We start from the raw sequence: 16,764 nt of genomic DNA on the forward strand, positions 1-16,764 counted from the left end.
GGGTAAGGGAAGAAGCACAGGTGATAGGTCGGTTGAGGCCCTGTCAACCAAAGTCAGCAGGAAACCATAGTTTTGGAAGAAGGGAGCAACGTCAGCTGCACTGTTTTGGAAGGTGGCATCATCTGAATGGAAACAATGCAGACAAAGGGTTTGGGAGAATGGGATGGAATCCTTACAGGGCATAGAGTATGAAGAACTAAAGGGAAGGTAGTTATGGGAGTCAGTGGCTTTGTAGTGGATGGCTGTGGACTATATGTTTAGTGCACAGAGGCAAAAGGCTGACACAAGGGATCTCATGCCATTCAAGGAGCTGACATTTGGACAAACCTCTATCTGGTTGACAGGCAGCTGATTCTGAAGACACAGTCAGAATATCAGCAATCAACTCGCGAGGCACATCCAAAACGAGACATCACACTCTTTTAAAAACCCTACTAAGAGTTTAAACCTTGTGATGTAACTTGACACCACACTGCAGTTTGATCTTTCTCTCCAAGTGATGTAGAAGATGGATAAAACAGCTTTGTGATGCTGCATACACATGAACCAAGACTGGTTTGATGAGAATGTTGAAAGCCCATCTTCTTAAACAAAACAGCTTGTATGTACAAGTCCTTGAGCAGCTCCATAGTCAACAACCAAGTGTCAAGCCTCTGAAACTTCTAAACACATGCTCAAATGTATTTAAGGAGAAATGCAGAATGACTGATGTGATGCAAATGTGGATGAACTGCAACATCCATGCTGAGAATATTAGTTTTTACAATGCATTGAAGGCTGTATATAATTCACCCACCTCAACGTTTGGTCATATTCCAACAACTAAGCGAGGTGAACTAATCACTGACAAGGCTGCTGTAATAAAAAGGTCGTGTGACCACTCCTCAACAAAAGCTCCCAAATTTCAGCAGATTCCATATATCAAATTGAACAGTTGCCTGAGAAAGGAAATGTCCTTTCCTCCTTCCACTGATGAGGTGATAAAGATAATTAGATCAAATAAATAAGACACAAAGGCATCCCAGCAGAGATTTTGAAGTTTAAAACTACAGATAATAAACAAAATTACAGCAGTCTTCAAAAGAAGAACGGAGAGGCATCCACAGACATCAAGGATGCCGACAAGGCCAGCATCTGAATATAAATATTATACAAGAAAATATGAGTGGGATGGTAAGCAAGTTTGTGGATGACACAAAAATGGACTAGCTGGTTGACAGTGAGGGATGGAGGTGTTAGGTTACAGAAGGATACAGATGAATTGATCAGATGGGCAAATGGAATTTAACTCTGAAATGTGAGGTGATGCACTTTGGAAGAAGTAACAAGACAAGGGAAATTCAATGAATGGCAGGATAAAAGGGAGCTCAGATGAACAGACAGATGTTGGAGTGCTTCCTCAGTGATGAAATAGATTATAGGGGTAGAGAGGTTATATTGGAGCTGTACAGAACTTTGGTTCTACCACAGATGGAGTACTGCATTCAGTTGTGGTCACCATAATATAGGAAGGATGTCATTGCACTAAAAAGGTTGCAAAGGAGATTCACCAAATTTTTTCAGGGATGAAGCAGTTTATGAAGAAAGGCTGGAGAAGCCTTGGGCTTGGGCTGTTTTCTTTTGAGCATAGGAGGCTGAGAGGGAATATAATAGAGGTGTATAAGGTAATGAGGGGCTTGGACAGGTCAAATAGAAAACAACTATTCCCCTTAGTTGAAGGATCAATAACAAGGGGCACAATTTAAAGATGAAAGATAGGAGTTTTGAGGAGATTTGACAAAGAAATGGTTTCACCCAGAGGGGAAAGGGAACCTGGAATTCACTCCTTAGGAGGGTAGTGGAGCTGGGAAACCTCACAACTTTTAAAAAGTTCTTGGATGACCACACGAAACGTCATAACTTTTGAGGCTATGGGCCAAGTGCTGGAAAGTAGGACTTGTGTATTGAGAGTCTTTTTTGTGGGTGCTGACCCAATAGACCAGAGGCCTCTTCTCTATTGTATGATTTTATGATAGGATAGATTCAAAAATATGTGTGGCAACTACGAAGAGATAAACATCTCTCTATCAAAGGAAAAGTCTTTACAAGGATCCAGTTAAATGTTTCCTTTACAGCCTCTCATAGATGATGTCCTGACCGAATCACAATGCAGTTTTAGAGTAAGATAGCTGCATTATTAAAGTCATTTGGACAGCTACAGGAAAAGTGCAAAGAATAACATCCGAATTAATATATATACTATTTATAGGCCTACTAAAGTTTTTCAAAATGTGAGTCGATTTAGTCTAAGGCAGTTGTTTTCCAAGCTCAGATGTTTGAACAAGTTTGTTAAGAAAACTGTGGTAACAATTTGAGGATGTGCTTGTGCCTGTGTTGAGGTGTTTGATGCCTCTGCAGTAACCAGTGCTATATGGCTCAACATCCACCTCCCCTCACTTTTAAATCTCTTTGTTGTAATACTTAAGCAAGCCACCAGAGACATGGTTCCACACATCAACATTACATTAGATTCTCTACAGCTCCTTTGGCCCAAAATGTCCACACCAACCCTTTGAAGAGTAACCCATCCAGATCCATTTCCCTCTGACTAATGCACCTAACACTATGGAACAATTTAGCATGACCAATTCACCTAACCTGCACATCTTTGGATTGTGGGAGGAAACCAGAGCATCCAGAGCAAACCCACACAGACAATCACCCAAGACTGGAATCGAACCTAGGTCCCAGGTGCTGTGAGGCAGCAGTGCTGACCACTAAGCCACCATTCTCTGCAGGGAAACACTTCAATATTCAAACTGCATTACTCCACCAAAGACACAAAGGCAATAATCAGAGAAAAATAAAAACGGAAAGATCTGGAGAAGCTCAGCAGGTCCGCCAGCATATTTGGAGAACAATAATATGACCCTTTGTCAGAACTGAAGACAGGTGGAAATGTGACGAGTGTTATGTTGGTGAGAAAAAGGGAGGCAAGAGCAAACAGAATAGAGAGGAAGGTCATGGAAATGTTTGAAAGCGAGGGAGATCAAAGATCCAAAGTGTTATGGATCAAATACCATAAAACAGCAGGTTATAGTCCAATAGGTTTATTTGGAAGCACGAGCTTTCGGAGAGCTGATCCTTCATCAGGCAGCTATGAAACGGGATCATAAGACATAAATGATTAATCTTTTGCTATAAATTCTGTGTCTTACAATACTATTTCACAGCTACCTGATCAAGGAGCAGTGATCTGAAAGCTAGTGCTTCCAAACAAACCTGTTGGGCTATAACCTGGTGTTGTGTGATTTTTAACTTTGTCCACACTGGCTTCTCCAAATCATAGATCAAATCGTAATGGTTGCAGCGGGAAGACCACGCATCAATCCAAACTAGGTGTTAGTAACAGAATATAGGTCAGCTATAATTCAAAGCAAACATATGAAACCATGATACAGATAGAGGGGTTGGATAAAAGGTATATCAAAATGTGGGCGGCACTGTGGCACAGTGGTCAGCACTGCTGCATCACAGCGCCAGAGACCTGGGTTCAAATCCCGCCTCAGGCGACTGACTGTGTGGAGTTTGCACGTTCTCCCCGTGTCTGCGTGGGTTTCCTCCGGGTGCTCCGGTTTCCTCCCACAGTCCAAAGATGTGCAGGTTAGGTGAATTGGCCATACTAAATTGCCCCTAGTGTTAGGTAAGGGGTAAATGTAGGGGTATGGGTGGGTTGCGCTTCGGCGGGTCGGTGTGGACTTGTTGGGCCGAAGGGCCTGTTTCCACACTGTAATGTAATCTAATCTAAAATGGAGGACAGAATTCATGATTTGAAGTTCCTGAGCTCAATGTTGAGGCTTTAAAGTGCATGATAGGAAAATTAAGTGATGTTTCTCCAGCTTATGTTAGGTTTCACTGGAATGTTGCAGTATACCGAGAACAGAAATGTCAGCTTGAGAGCAAAGTGACCAAGGCCAGACTCATGCATGCAAACAGAGTGAGGATGTTCTGCAAAGCAGCCACCTAGTTGGGGTTTGATCTCCCCAGTGTAGAAGAAACTACATTGCACTCAGCAAATATATATAAAGTATATATACTTCCTGTGCCATATGCTAGTGAGGCCAGAAATAGGAATACAGTACAGCTAATATGTGGCGAAAGAGCTTGTGTCGGAGGGAGGTTTTAGATACATGGATCATTGGGATCTCTTCCAGAGCAAGAGGGTCAAGTTGAACCTAAATTAAAGGGGCACCAATATCTTTGTGGGGTGGTTTACAGTTGCCTTTCTGGAGGTTTTAAACTAGTTTAGCAGAGGGGTGGGAAACTGAAGCAGCAGGGCAACATGTGTTGAGAAATAGGTTAATAGACGAACAGCAGGGCCAGTTTAATGAACAAGACAGGACTATAAAAAGTATATTGAGTAGGAGGGAGAAATAATAAAAAGATGCTGAAGGACAGGATAGAATTTACAGCCAAATTTAGAATTATTTATATAAATGCACAGAGTATATGCCTCAAATTAAACAATCTAGAGGCACAAGTTCAAGTTGGAAACTATGATATAGTAGCCATAATGGAGACATAGCTGCAGAATGGGAACTAAGCATGCCAGGTTGTAGAGTTTACAGGAGGGATAGAGAAAAAGGCAGAGGGGATACAGCAGCATTACTGATTAGAAACAGAATTCAATTCAATGGTGAGGGAGGATGTAATGAAAGGAAAGCAGTCGGTGAAGACTTTATGGGTGGAACGGAGGAATTAAAAGGACAAGGGAGTTTACCAGACTGAATCCTGAGATGGCAGGTCTGATGTATGAAGTGACACTAGATTAGATTCTCTACAGTGTGGAAACAGGCTCTTCGGTCCAACAAGTCCACACTGACCCTCCAAAGAGTAACCCACCCAGATCCATTTCCCTCTGACTAATACATCTAACACTATGGGCAATTTAGCATGGCCAATTCACCTCACCTGCACATCTTTGGACTGTGGGAGGAAACCAAAGCACCCGGAGGAAACCCACGCAGACACAGGGAGAATGTGCAAACTCCACACAGACAGTCGCCCGAGACTGGAATTGAACCTGGGACCTTGGTGCTGTGAGGCAGCAGCACTAACCACTGGGCTCCCGTGCCACCCTACTGTGCATAATCTAGTACAAGGTAGTTCAAGGCCATTTTTTTGTATTTCCTATTGAGATATTGATAATACTACTGTCTTGAAAACACTAAGGAGTTAAGCACATGCAAATTGAGTCACAAATTGGCCAGACCAGAAGAATATTCGTGAAGCAGTTATATTTTTCTGACAATCCAGCAGCTTTCATCCTGCTAATGCTAGCACATAAATTACCAGATATTTTTATTTAAATTTAATAGATTATCATAATGAGATTTAAATTCATGGCCTCTGTGCTAATTGAGTGCCATACCTAGTAGATTGCTTTTACATCTCTTTGGTCACTGGACAGTTCTGGACCTATATGTCTGTTTAAGAGTTGGGCACATGTGCATTTCCCACTGTAAGTGCAAAAATTAGACAATATTTGGGACTTTCAGAGTGTAATATCCAGGTAGTTTGAGTGCAGCGCTGGTATTCAGGATTAAAGCATTTATGGATTTAATGTGGCAACAGTGCAAGCCCAGTCTTCATTTTCAGTGGCAAACTTAAGTTAAATTCTGTAGAACATCTTGAAAATCTATTTTTCCAGTCTTCTCCTTTTGCCTATGAGAAATATATTAAAATTATCCACCAGCTTATTCCAGTCACCAATCAGACACAGAGCTCTGAATTGTGAGAGCTGGTTGAATAGATTATTGCATGCTAAATGGGTCATGGCAATATTCTGGATATTCATAACATTGTTAGGATTGTTATCTTGAGGCTTTGATTGACACAATTCCATCAATTAGTTCATAGTTGTTTGTTTGTCTGAACCCATTGGGAAGTATGTAAATTCCAAAGCCTTCTTCAATAGAACAGGTATGGCATTCTTGATCCAGGACAATTAAATGAAAATCATAGATAAGATCACCTGCTGCTCCCTGATGCCAGGAAATTTAAAGCATTTAATTTCTTAAGTAGTTGAAATGATGCTGGACTACTGGTAGATATGAGGTACGTACCTTCAGCACTAACTTTTCCCCAAACCGACCATAGTTTTCTTAGATTTGATAGTCAGAAAAGTCTAACTTGATCTGGCAACCCAAGTGAGTGATGAATACATTGGGAAGAGATGTTTTGGTAAAGCCACTTTCAAATAGCCTCCAATCTAACCACTTCTAAACATGTGACCTTTTTTATTATCACTAGACATGATTTGTAATTGGAGGTTTATGCTTCAATGCATACCAGTAGCTTGACAAAGCTGAGTGAAATTAGCAGCATAGGGAACAGTATTCTTCAGTAATAACACAGTCTTGTCAATTTACTTTCTCAATCATAGACATAATCTGCATATATTGGCAAGAATTATTTGGTTGGAAGTGGAATTAAGTAAAGGGAAGTGTTAATCACAAGTCTTTGACCTTTACAAAAAGATACCTGGCTCCCATGAGACTGAGAAGAGAATTCAATTTTTGTTGCAGATATTTTGGTAATCGGTTTGAAGCTGTAAGAATCACTTTAGCCTGTTTACTACTTCAAACTCTCTCCTTAATCCATGTCTTGAAGTTCAACATTATTTTTGTTGCAGCTATCACATAATTTGGGTAGGAGGCAAGCTCACTTCTAACACCTTCTACACATATATAAACACTTCAAAGGATAGAGCTTAAAAGTTTCTTCCTGGTCAAGGCTCATGTGCAATATGAGTATCATAAGTAGGCAGTCATTCAAAGAACTGAGTGCATCACAGCTCACAATATTTCAACCACTTCACTTAAAGCTTTCCCAGTCTTCTCAATGAAAGGGAAAATGCAATCCAAAATTACATGGCAGAATATAGACCAGAGAAGGATTGTTAGTATATTTAAATCAAAGAGTCAACTATCAAGTGATCTCTACAACAGAACACTGCAACTACCTCAAGAGGCTAGACAAAATCCCTTGGCTTCAATCTTTAGGCTACTTCAAATGAAATGTTTCTTTAAGGATTATCTAACTAGATTTTTTGTATCCTTGAAGAGAGAAAAGACTTGTACAATGCTCACTGTTTCTTGGGATACATTGTTCAAATGGGTGTGATTTGCATTAGTGTTAAATTCCTGATTGAATGAAAACTGATGTATCTAACTGCCTTACTTTTCCATGCCCTCCCTCACTGCCCAAGTGGAAAAAGAGAAGCAAAATGAGTTTGAAAAGAGCCTGGCAGGTGATACGAGGAAATTCAAATGCCTTTTACAGGCGTATACACAGTAAAATAGTAGTATGAGGAGGAATGGACCAACTAGGGATCAGAAAGGGGATTTACACATGGAAGAAGAGGGCATGGCTGAAGTATGAATTGAATGCTTTGAACCTATCTTTACCAAGGAAGATGTGACCAAGATTATCGTGAAAGAGAAGGTACTTCAGATACTTGGGAGTGTTCAAGTTTAATAAGGGGGAGCTAATTTTATAGTTCTAAGGAAGGGTCATCAGACCTGAAACATTAATTCTGATTTCCTTCCACAGATACTGTGCACGGTGGCACAGTGGTTAGCACTGCTGCCTCACAGCGCTAGAGACCTGGGTTCAATTCCCGCCTCAGGCGACTGACTGTGTGGAGTTTGTACGTTCTCCCCGTGTCTGCGTGGGTTTCCTCCGGGTGCACCGGTTTCCTCCCACAGTCCAAAGATGTGCAGGTCAGGTGAATTGGCCATGCTAAATTGCCCATAGTGTTAGGTTAGGGGTATGGGTGGGTTGCGCTTCGGCGGGTCGGTGTGGACTTGTTGGGCCGAAGGGCCTGTTTCCACACTGTAAGTAATCTAATCTAATCAAAGATACTGCTGGACTTGTTGAGCTTTTCCAGCAATTTCTATTTTTGAACCAATTTTATACTCTGTTCAGATAGGCCAATCAATTTAACCTCAGTTGCAAGCTTTTGGAAATGATAATTCAGAACAAAATTAATAGTAGCAAATGTGAGTTCATTAAAGAAAACTTGCATGGACTTCAGGGAAAATCATTGTTGACTAACTCGCTTCAATGTTTTGATGAGGGATGAGGTAACGACAGGGTTGATGAGGGCAATGCTGATGTTGTGGTGCACAGGAATTCTGAAAGCATTTGATAAGGTGCTCTACAACAACCTTATTACCAAAGTCAGAGCTCGTAGAATAAAAGGGACAGTAGATAGGTGGGCTTGAAATTGATTGAACGACAAGGAACAAAGGATAGTTGTGAACATTTGTTCATTAGATCTAAGGAAATATTCTAGGGAATTGTCCACGATCCGTGTTGGGCCCCTGCTTTTTCTGATATATATGAATGACCTTACCCTTGGTGTATAGGCACAATTGTACAATTTGCAGATGAGACAAAACTGTATTGTGCATCATAAGATGTAGACAGGTTGGTTATAATGATCAAAACGTCAACTCTTCCACCTTCTGATTCTGCCTGGCTGTGTTCGTCCCTGACTAGGTTGGTTAGAATGGGCAGACTAGTCACAAAACAATTGTAATGCAAAGAAGTGTAAAATGATTCATCCTAGTGAATGTAGAGAAACATAGAACATAGAAAAATACAGTGCAGTACAGGCCCTTCGGCCCTCGATGTTGCGCCGATCCAAGCCCACCTAACCTACACTAGCCCACTATCCTCCATATGCCTATTCAATGCCCGTTTAAATGCCCATAAAGAGGGAGAGTCCACCACTGCTACTGGCAGGGCATTCCATGAACTCACGACTGGCTGAGTAAATATTACACAACAATTCTGAAGTGGTACAGAGGTGTAGGAACTTGGATGAATATGTGCATAAGTAATTGAGGATGGCAGCATCCTGCATAACAAAAGCAAGGTATTTGAGAATTTTGGTAATCTGAATCCTAGGGAATCCATCTACAAATTTATGTTAAACAGCTTCAAAATAGCCAAGAAAACACGTGTCTCAATTTGCCCACAAGTGCACCATATATTAATAATAATCCCAAATGAAGGTACAGTAAAGCAGTAACCATGTGAAAAAACTCTTCATTACTCAATTTGTTCACCCCTTACAATGAACCTGTAAAAAGCATGGAAAATATTGACAGCCAGCTCCGGAAAAACTCAAAAGTCCTTTACTGTTTTGGATCGTGTTTAAATAACAATCAGAATTGATGAGTGATGAAAATAGCGGCTTTATTCAGCAATCACAGCACAAGTTCGAGGCAGCAATGGAATCCCGAAATACTGTTCTTACAAAAGCCCCTTTATACACAGTTCTTACATATATTAAAATCTCATTACTATAGTGTTACGTTTTTAATCTATAGTACCCAAATTTTTCAAGGGCTCTGCCCTGGGAGACAGGAGATGGGTTAAGTCTTGCTGGCTGCTACTTCTGATTGGATGTCTGTCCGGTCTGCTTACATAATTGGAGGTGTTAGCCCTTTTGTCTTTTAAGATTGTAAATGTTAGTAAAATACGAGGCCTACATGCACATAAGTTAGAAATTGTAATAAAATAATAAATGATATTAAACTGATAACTGAGTGGTGAGATTTATTTACAATTTGCCGGTGTGAGTTTCATTCGTTCATACAATTTCATGCAAACACTGTTTTGTCAGTTAGTTTCTTAAAGGGATAATGGCCCAGTTAAAAGATACTTACACAATCTATTCAGGTCCAGTAGATGGTTGGTAAGGGCTGATTGATATTATAATGTTTTGTGGAGAAGGTACTTAGATAAGATGACTTACAGTGTGGAAACAGGCCCTTTGGCCCAACAAGTCCACACTGACCCTCCGAAGACGCAACCCACCCGGACCCATTCCCCTAACACTACGGGCAATTTAGCATGGCCAATTCACCTGACCTGCAGATTTTTGGACTATGGGAAGAAACCGGAGAAAACTCATGCAGCAACAGGGAGAATGTGCAAACTCTACATAGACAGTTGCCTGAGGCAGGAATTGAACCCAGGTCTCTGGCACCGTGCCACCCAAAACGTATTGTTCTGTATGCTGATAAGGTGTGAAAATGCAGGATTGGGTTGTTTTAAATTTGGATATCACAGAACTGCAGTTTTATGAATGACTGAAACCGTGTTATAGTAAATGACGGGTTAGTAAAGGGTTATGAATGAATGAAGGCAACTCGGTATTAATGAATATATAATTAGCCTATAACACATTATCTCACAGCTGCTTATTGTACAAGTGCAACATACCCCACAGTATTGGGGTAAAAACAATGACTGCAGATGCTGGAAACCAGATTCTGGATCAGTGGTGCTGGAAGAGCACAGCAATTCAGGCAGCATCCGACGAGCAGCGTTTCGGGCAAAAGTCCTTCATCAGGAATAAAGGCAGAGAGCCTGAAGCGTGGAGAGATAAGCTAGAGGAGGGTGGGGGTGGGGAGAGAGTGGCATAGAGTACAATAGGTGAGTGGGGGAGATGAAGGTGATAGGTCAGGGAGGAGAGGGTGGAGTGGATAGGTGGAAAAGGAGCTAGGCAGGTCGGACAAGTCAAGGGGACAGTGCGGGCTGGAAGTTTGAAACTAGGATGAGGTGGGGGAAGGGGAAATGAGGAAGCTGTTGAAGTCCACATTGATGCCCTGGGGTTGAAGTGTTCCGAGGCGGAAGATGAGGCGTTCTTCCTCCAGGCGTCTGGTGGTGAGGGAATGGCGGTGAAGGAGGCCCAGGACCTCCATGTCCTCGGCAGAGTGGGAGGGGGAGTTGAAATGTTGGGCCACGGGGCGGTTTGGTTGATTGGTGCGGGTGTCTCGGAGATGTTCCCTAAAGCGCTCTGCTAGGAGGCGCCCAGTCTCCCCAATGTAGAGGAGACCGCATCGGGAGCAACGGATACAATAAATAATATTAGTGGATGTGCAGGTAAAACTTTGATGGATGTGGAAGGCTCCTTTAGGGCCTTGGATAGAGGTGAGGGAGGAAGTGTGGGCACAGGTTTTACAGTTCCTGCGGTGGCAGGGGAAAGTGCCAGGATGGGAGGGTGGGTCGTAGGGGGGCGTGGACCTGACCAGGTAATCACGGAGGGAACGGTCTTTGCGGAAGGCGGAAAGGGGTGGGGAGGGAAATATATCCCTGGTGGTGGGGTCTTTTTGGAGGTGGCGGAAATGTCGGCGGATGATTTGGTTTATGGAGAGATTTGTAGGGTGGAAGGTGAGCACCAGGGGCGTTCTGTCCTTGTTACGGTTGGAGGGTGGGGTCTGAGGGCGGAGGTGCGGGATGTGGACGAGATGCGTTGGAGGGCATCTTTAACCACGTGGGAAGGGAAATTGCGGTCACTAAAGAAGGAGGCCATCTGGTGTGTTCTATGGTGGAACTGGTCCTCCTGGGAGCAGATACGGCGTAGGCAGAGGAATTGGGAATACGGGATGGCATTTTTGCAAGAGATAGGGTGGGAAGAGGTGTAATCCAGGTAGCTGTGGCGTCGGTGGGTTTGTAAAAAATGTCAGTGTCAAGTCGGTCGTCACTAATGGAGATGGAGAGGTCCAGGAAGGAGAGGGAGGTGTCAGAGATGGTCCAGGTAAATTTAAGGTCAGGGTGGAATGTGTTGGTGAAGTTGATGAATTGCTCAACCTCCTCGCGGGAGCACGAGGTGGCGCCAATGCAGTCATCAATGTAGCGGAGGAAGAGGTGGGGAGTGGTGCCGGTGTAATTACAAAAGATTAACTGTTCTACGTGGCCAACAAAGAGACAGGCATAGCTGGGGCCCATACGTGTGCCCATGGCTACCCCTTTGGTCTGGAGGAAGTGGGAGGATTCAAAGGAGAAATTGTTAAGGGTGAGGACCAGTTCGGCCAAACGAATGAGAGTGTTGGTGGAAGGGTACTGTTGGGGACGTCTGGAGAGGAATAAACGGAGGTCTTGGAGGCCCTGGTCATGGCGGATGGAGGTGTAGAGGGATTGGATATCCATGATGAAGATGAGGCGTTGGGGACCGGGGAAACGGAAGTCTTGGAGGAGGTGGAGGGCGTGGTTGGTGTCTCGAACGTATGTGGGGAGTTCCTGGACTAGGGGGGATAGGACAGTGTCGAGGTAGGTAGAGATGAGTTCAGTGGGGCAGGAGCATGCTGAGACAATGGGTCAGCCAGGGTGGTCAGGCTTGTGGATCTTGCGAAGGAGGTAGAACCGGGCAGTGCGGGGTTCCCGGATTATGAGGTTGGAAGCTGTGGGTGGGAGATCTCCTGAGGTGATGAGGTTCTGTATGGTCTGGGAGATGATGGTTTGGTGATGGGGGGTGGGGTCATGGTCGAGGGGACAGTAGGAAGAGGTGTCCTCGAGTTGGCGTTTGGCTTCAGCGGTGTAGAGGTCAGTGCGCCAGACTACCACTGCGCCCCCTTTATCCGCTGGCTTAATAGTGAGGTTGGGATTAGAGCAGAGGGATTGAATGGCTGCGCGTTGTGAGGGTGAGAGGTTGGAGTGGGGGAGGGGGGTCGACAGGTTGAGGCGGTTAATGTCCCGGCGGCAGTTGGAAATGAAGAGGTCGAGGGCAGGTAATAGGCCAGCGCGGGGTGTCCAGGTGGATGCAGTGTGTTGGAGGTGGGCGAAGGGGTCCTTGGAAGGTGGGCGGAAGTCCTGATTGTGAAAGTAAGCTCGGAGGCGGAGGCGACGGAAGAAGTGTTCGATGTCACGGCGTGTATTAAATTCATTGATGCGTGGACGGAGGGGGATGAAGGTGAGTCCTTTGCTGAGGACTGATCGTTCATCCTCAGTGAGTGGGAGGTCTGGAGGGATGGTGAAAACTCGGCAGGGCTGAGCGCTGGGATCTGGTGTGGGTGTGGAGCTGGGAGTGGGGTCGAAGCCAGTACCTGGAGTGGGTGTGATGGTGGGGGGAATGGGGGTGGAGGCATGAGCAGGGGTAGTGTTCCCCTCGGAGTTCTGGGTGTTGGGGATAGTGACAGTGGGGTCTGTGGGGGGCGTGTCAGCAGAATGCAGGTGAGTGGCGCTGGTGGGGTCGGAAGTGGTGGCAGACACGGCAGTAGGGGTGGCGGAAGTCACTGAGCGTGTGGCATCGGCGATGATGTGAGGGGCGGAAGTGGCTGTGGGAGTGGCCATGATGGGGGCAGAAGTGACATCATCAATCAGCGTGAGGGTGGTAGCTGCATCAGCCGCATGGCTAATGGCGTTTCCGAGGCCAGGGGAATCTTCTGGAATGTTTTGAGGAGCGCTGGTTATGGAGGTGGGTGGATAAAAGTTTGTTGTACTTACAGTTTTTGATGTTTGAGATGGAATTGAAATAGTGTTTGTTGAGAGTATGAATTCTCCTGAGGATGTAGTACAGAGTGGGTCCTTTGCAATTCTGAGAGAGTGTGGCCCTCAGCTGAGGCAAGGCTGACTGGAGAGAGGTTCGGTGCCGGCGCATTGCTGTAAGCGTGGAGCAGAGGATCTTGAAGGAGAACTGTTGCTGGTGTTTTTGAATCTGTAGTCTGTACTGTTTGTCCTGTTCGGGTCCGAACTCTGCTGGTTTAAAGGTGGTCCGGAGTCCGTGTGGGATGAGTTGGTTACGGAGGCATGCACTGAGGAAGCAAATGTGGCTGTGGTACCGAGTTTGTTTCACGACATGGTTGAAGAGCTTCAGTGCAGAGGAAATGACCTGGGAGTTGCAGTGGGAGAGGGACTCCCTGAGATTCTTGTAGAGAGAGGAGGAAAACTTCTACAAGGCAGGCATCCTTGCAAGAGGATTCGCAGTAGGGTTAAAATCAACGAGGTAAAAACAATGACTGCAGATGCTGGAAACCAGGTTCTGGATCAGTGGTGCTGGAAGAGCACAGCAATTCAGGCAGCCTCCGACGAGCAGCGTTTCGGGCAAAAGCCCTTCATCAGGAATAAAGGCAGAGAGCCTGAAGCGTGGAGAGATAAGCTAGAGGAGGGTGGGAGTGGGGAGAAAGTAGCATAGAGTACAATAGGTGAGTGGGGGAGGAGATGAAGGTGATAGGTCAGGGAGGAGAGGGTGGAGTGGATAGGTGGAAAAGGAGCTAGGCAGGTCGGACAAGTCAAGGGGACAGTGCGGGCTGGAAGTTTGAAACTAGGATGAGGTGGGGGAAGGGGAAATGAGGAAGCTGTTGAAGTCCACATTGATGCCCTGGGGTTGAAGTGTTCCGAGGCGGAAGATGAGGCGTTCTTCCTCCAGGCGTCTGGTGGTGAGGGAATGGCGGTGAAGGAGGCCCAGGACCTCCATGTCCTCGGCAGAGTGGGAGGGGGAGTTGAAATGTTGGGCCATGGGGCGGTTTGGTTGATTGGTGCGGGTGTCTCGGAGATGTTCCCTAAAGCGCTCTGCTCGGAGGCACCCAGTCTCCCCAATGTAGAGGAGACCGCATCGGGAGCAACGGATAGAATAAATGATATTAGTGGATGTGCAGGTAAAACTTTGATGGATGTGGAAGGCTCCTTTAGGGCCTTGGATAGAGGTGAGGGAGGAGGTGTGGGCACAGGTTTTACAGTTCCTACGGTGGCAGGGGAAAGTGCCAGGATGGGAGGGTGGGTCGTAGAGGGGCGTGGACCTGACCAGGTATCACGGAGGGAACGGTCTTTGCGGAAGGCGGAAAGGGGTGGGGAGGGAAATATACCCCTGGTGGTGGGGTCTTTTTGGAGGTGGCGGAAATGTTGGCGGATGATTTAATTTATGCGGAAGTTTGTAGGGTAGAAGGTGAGCACCAGGGGCGTTCTGTCCTTGTTACGGTTGGAGGGGTGGGGTCTGAGGGCGGAGGTGCGGGATGTGGACGAGATGCGTTGGAGGGCATCTTTAACCACGTGGGAAGGGAAATTGCGGTCCCTAAAGAAGGAGGCCATCTGGTGTGTTCTATGATGGAACTGGTCCTCCTGCTTATCCCACAGTATTGTCAATGCAGTCAATCATGCTTTCACTGTTTTTATGCTGCAATGCAAAATCCCAGAGTATCTCTTCATGGCTTTGGGTAGGGAAAATGGCAGACGAGTGGATTGGCATTCATCAGAATCTTCAGAGTCAACTGCCTCCCGAGGCTCTTCAACATACTGCATCATGACTGCCTCATTTTTCAGTTCCATTATAGACTGTACAGTTTCCATCTCTGTGTGTGTTTCCATGGTTGTCTCTGCTGGAATTTCAATGCTGGCTTCCTTCAAGCAAGAAAAATAAAAGTTTTTTCATTGGGATGTTTAGCCCATGTCTCCCTTCTCAGTGCCTTGAACATGGCCGTTTTGAACTCAGCATAGCAAAATCATGTGATAATTATGGATTCCATTATGGTGCAAGAACTCCTGATGATCCGTCGCTGCAGGTGAACTCCTTGTGGTTCAGTCTCTTTGCCAGGGATTTCCTAAAGGATTGGACCAGGAATTGGAATGTTCTCTGCTTGAACTGCCTATTTAGTGGGGCATCTTCATTGTCAGGTTAGCTAACTATTCTCATCATCTTTCCTGCTGGAGAGAATTCTGGTTTGTCCCAATATGTTATCCTTGTATTGCAGAATAGTTGAAAAACCAAATGGTGGAATTTATGACTTCTTTTAAATGTGCACTTTTCACTTCACATGTAGTTTTCCACTAGTTGTATTGACTTTCTTTCCAAGCAAAAACACTTTACTTCCTCCAGAGGTTTAGCCATATTTGCAACTGCATGTCCTATTACAGGCTTTCTGACTTCTCCATGAATTTGCATTCTTTTGTGGCCTAGCTCTTGTCTGACTGGTCAGCATGATCATATGACAAGTACAGCTAGTCCAAAATTACCAGAGCGCAATATGGGCTTATGATGGACATCATAATCATATCATCCAAATTTCATTCATCACACCCAACTCTGCTATATGTTAAAATGTCAAAAGTCCAAAACAAAAACAGAAGCTGCCAGAAACACCTATCTGGTCTGGTAGCATCTGTGGAGAGAGAAAAACCAAGTTAATAGTTCAAACCAAAACCACCAGGAGTCCTGTCTCCAACTTTGAAGAAGTTCTCTGCTTCAAGCATCTGCAGTTTTTTTTGTCTCCAACATGAGAAAGCAGCCTTATGATGCAGTAGGAATTTGCTGACTTCTTCTCTCGCTCTCGCTCTCAACCAAGAAGGAAGAATCATATTTGCCTCAAAACCTAATCTCTGTATCTCAGCACAGATGCTGCTAGAGTTCTGCTGAATTTTTTCAGCACTTTCTGAAGTTAAACTGTATAAAACACTAGTTCAGTCTGAACTGGAACATTGAGTCTAATTCTGGTGCACCACAATTAAGGAAGGATATACTTCCAGGGAGAAGAAATTAAAATACATAGAAAGATGGAAAAAGTTGGGACTGTTCTCCGTAGAGAAGGTTTAGGAGAGATGTGGTAGATATACACAAAACCATGATGTATTTGGACAGAGTAGATAGGGAGAATTGATCCTGTTAGTGGATGAATCAAGAACTTGAGGGCACAATTTTTTTAAGGCAATTAGCAAAAGAAATAATGGAAAAATGAGAAAGTTATTTATGCTGAGAGTGATTAGGATCTGGAAGGCAATGACTTAGAGTGCAATGAAGCTGACCTCAACTTAGGCTTTCAAAAGAGAATCAGATCATTATCTGAAAAGGAAATACCTGCTGAGCTATGGGGTAAAGGCAAGGGAGTTGTATGGGATGTACTGTACCTTCAGAGGCCAGCATAGACACAATTAGCTGAATGACCTCCTCCTGTAACATTTATATGGCCCGGATCCTCCAGACTGGGAAAATACTGAATA

The sequence above is a fragment of the Chiloscyllium plagiosum genome, unplaced genomic scaffold (assembly GCF_037043375.1).
Source record: "Chiloscyllium plagiosum isolate Xiang-an unplaced genomic scaffold, Cpla_swu_hap1 HiC_scaffold_36, whole genome shotgun sequence".
NCBI classification, from domain to species: Eukaryota; Metazoa; Chordata; class Chondrichthyes; order Orectolobiformes; family Hemiscylliidae; genus Chiloscyllium; species Chiloscyllium plagiosum.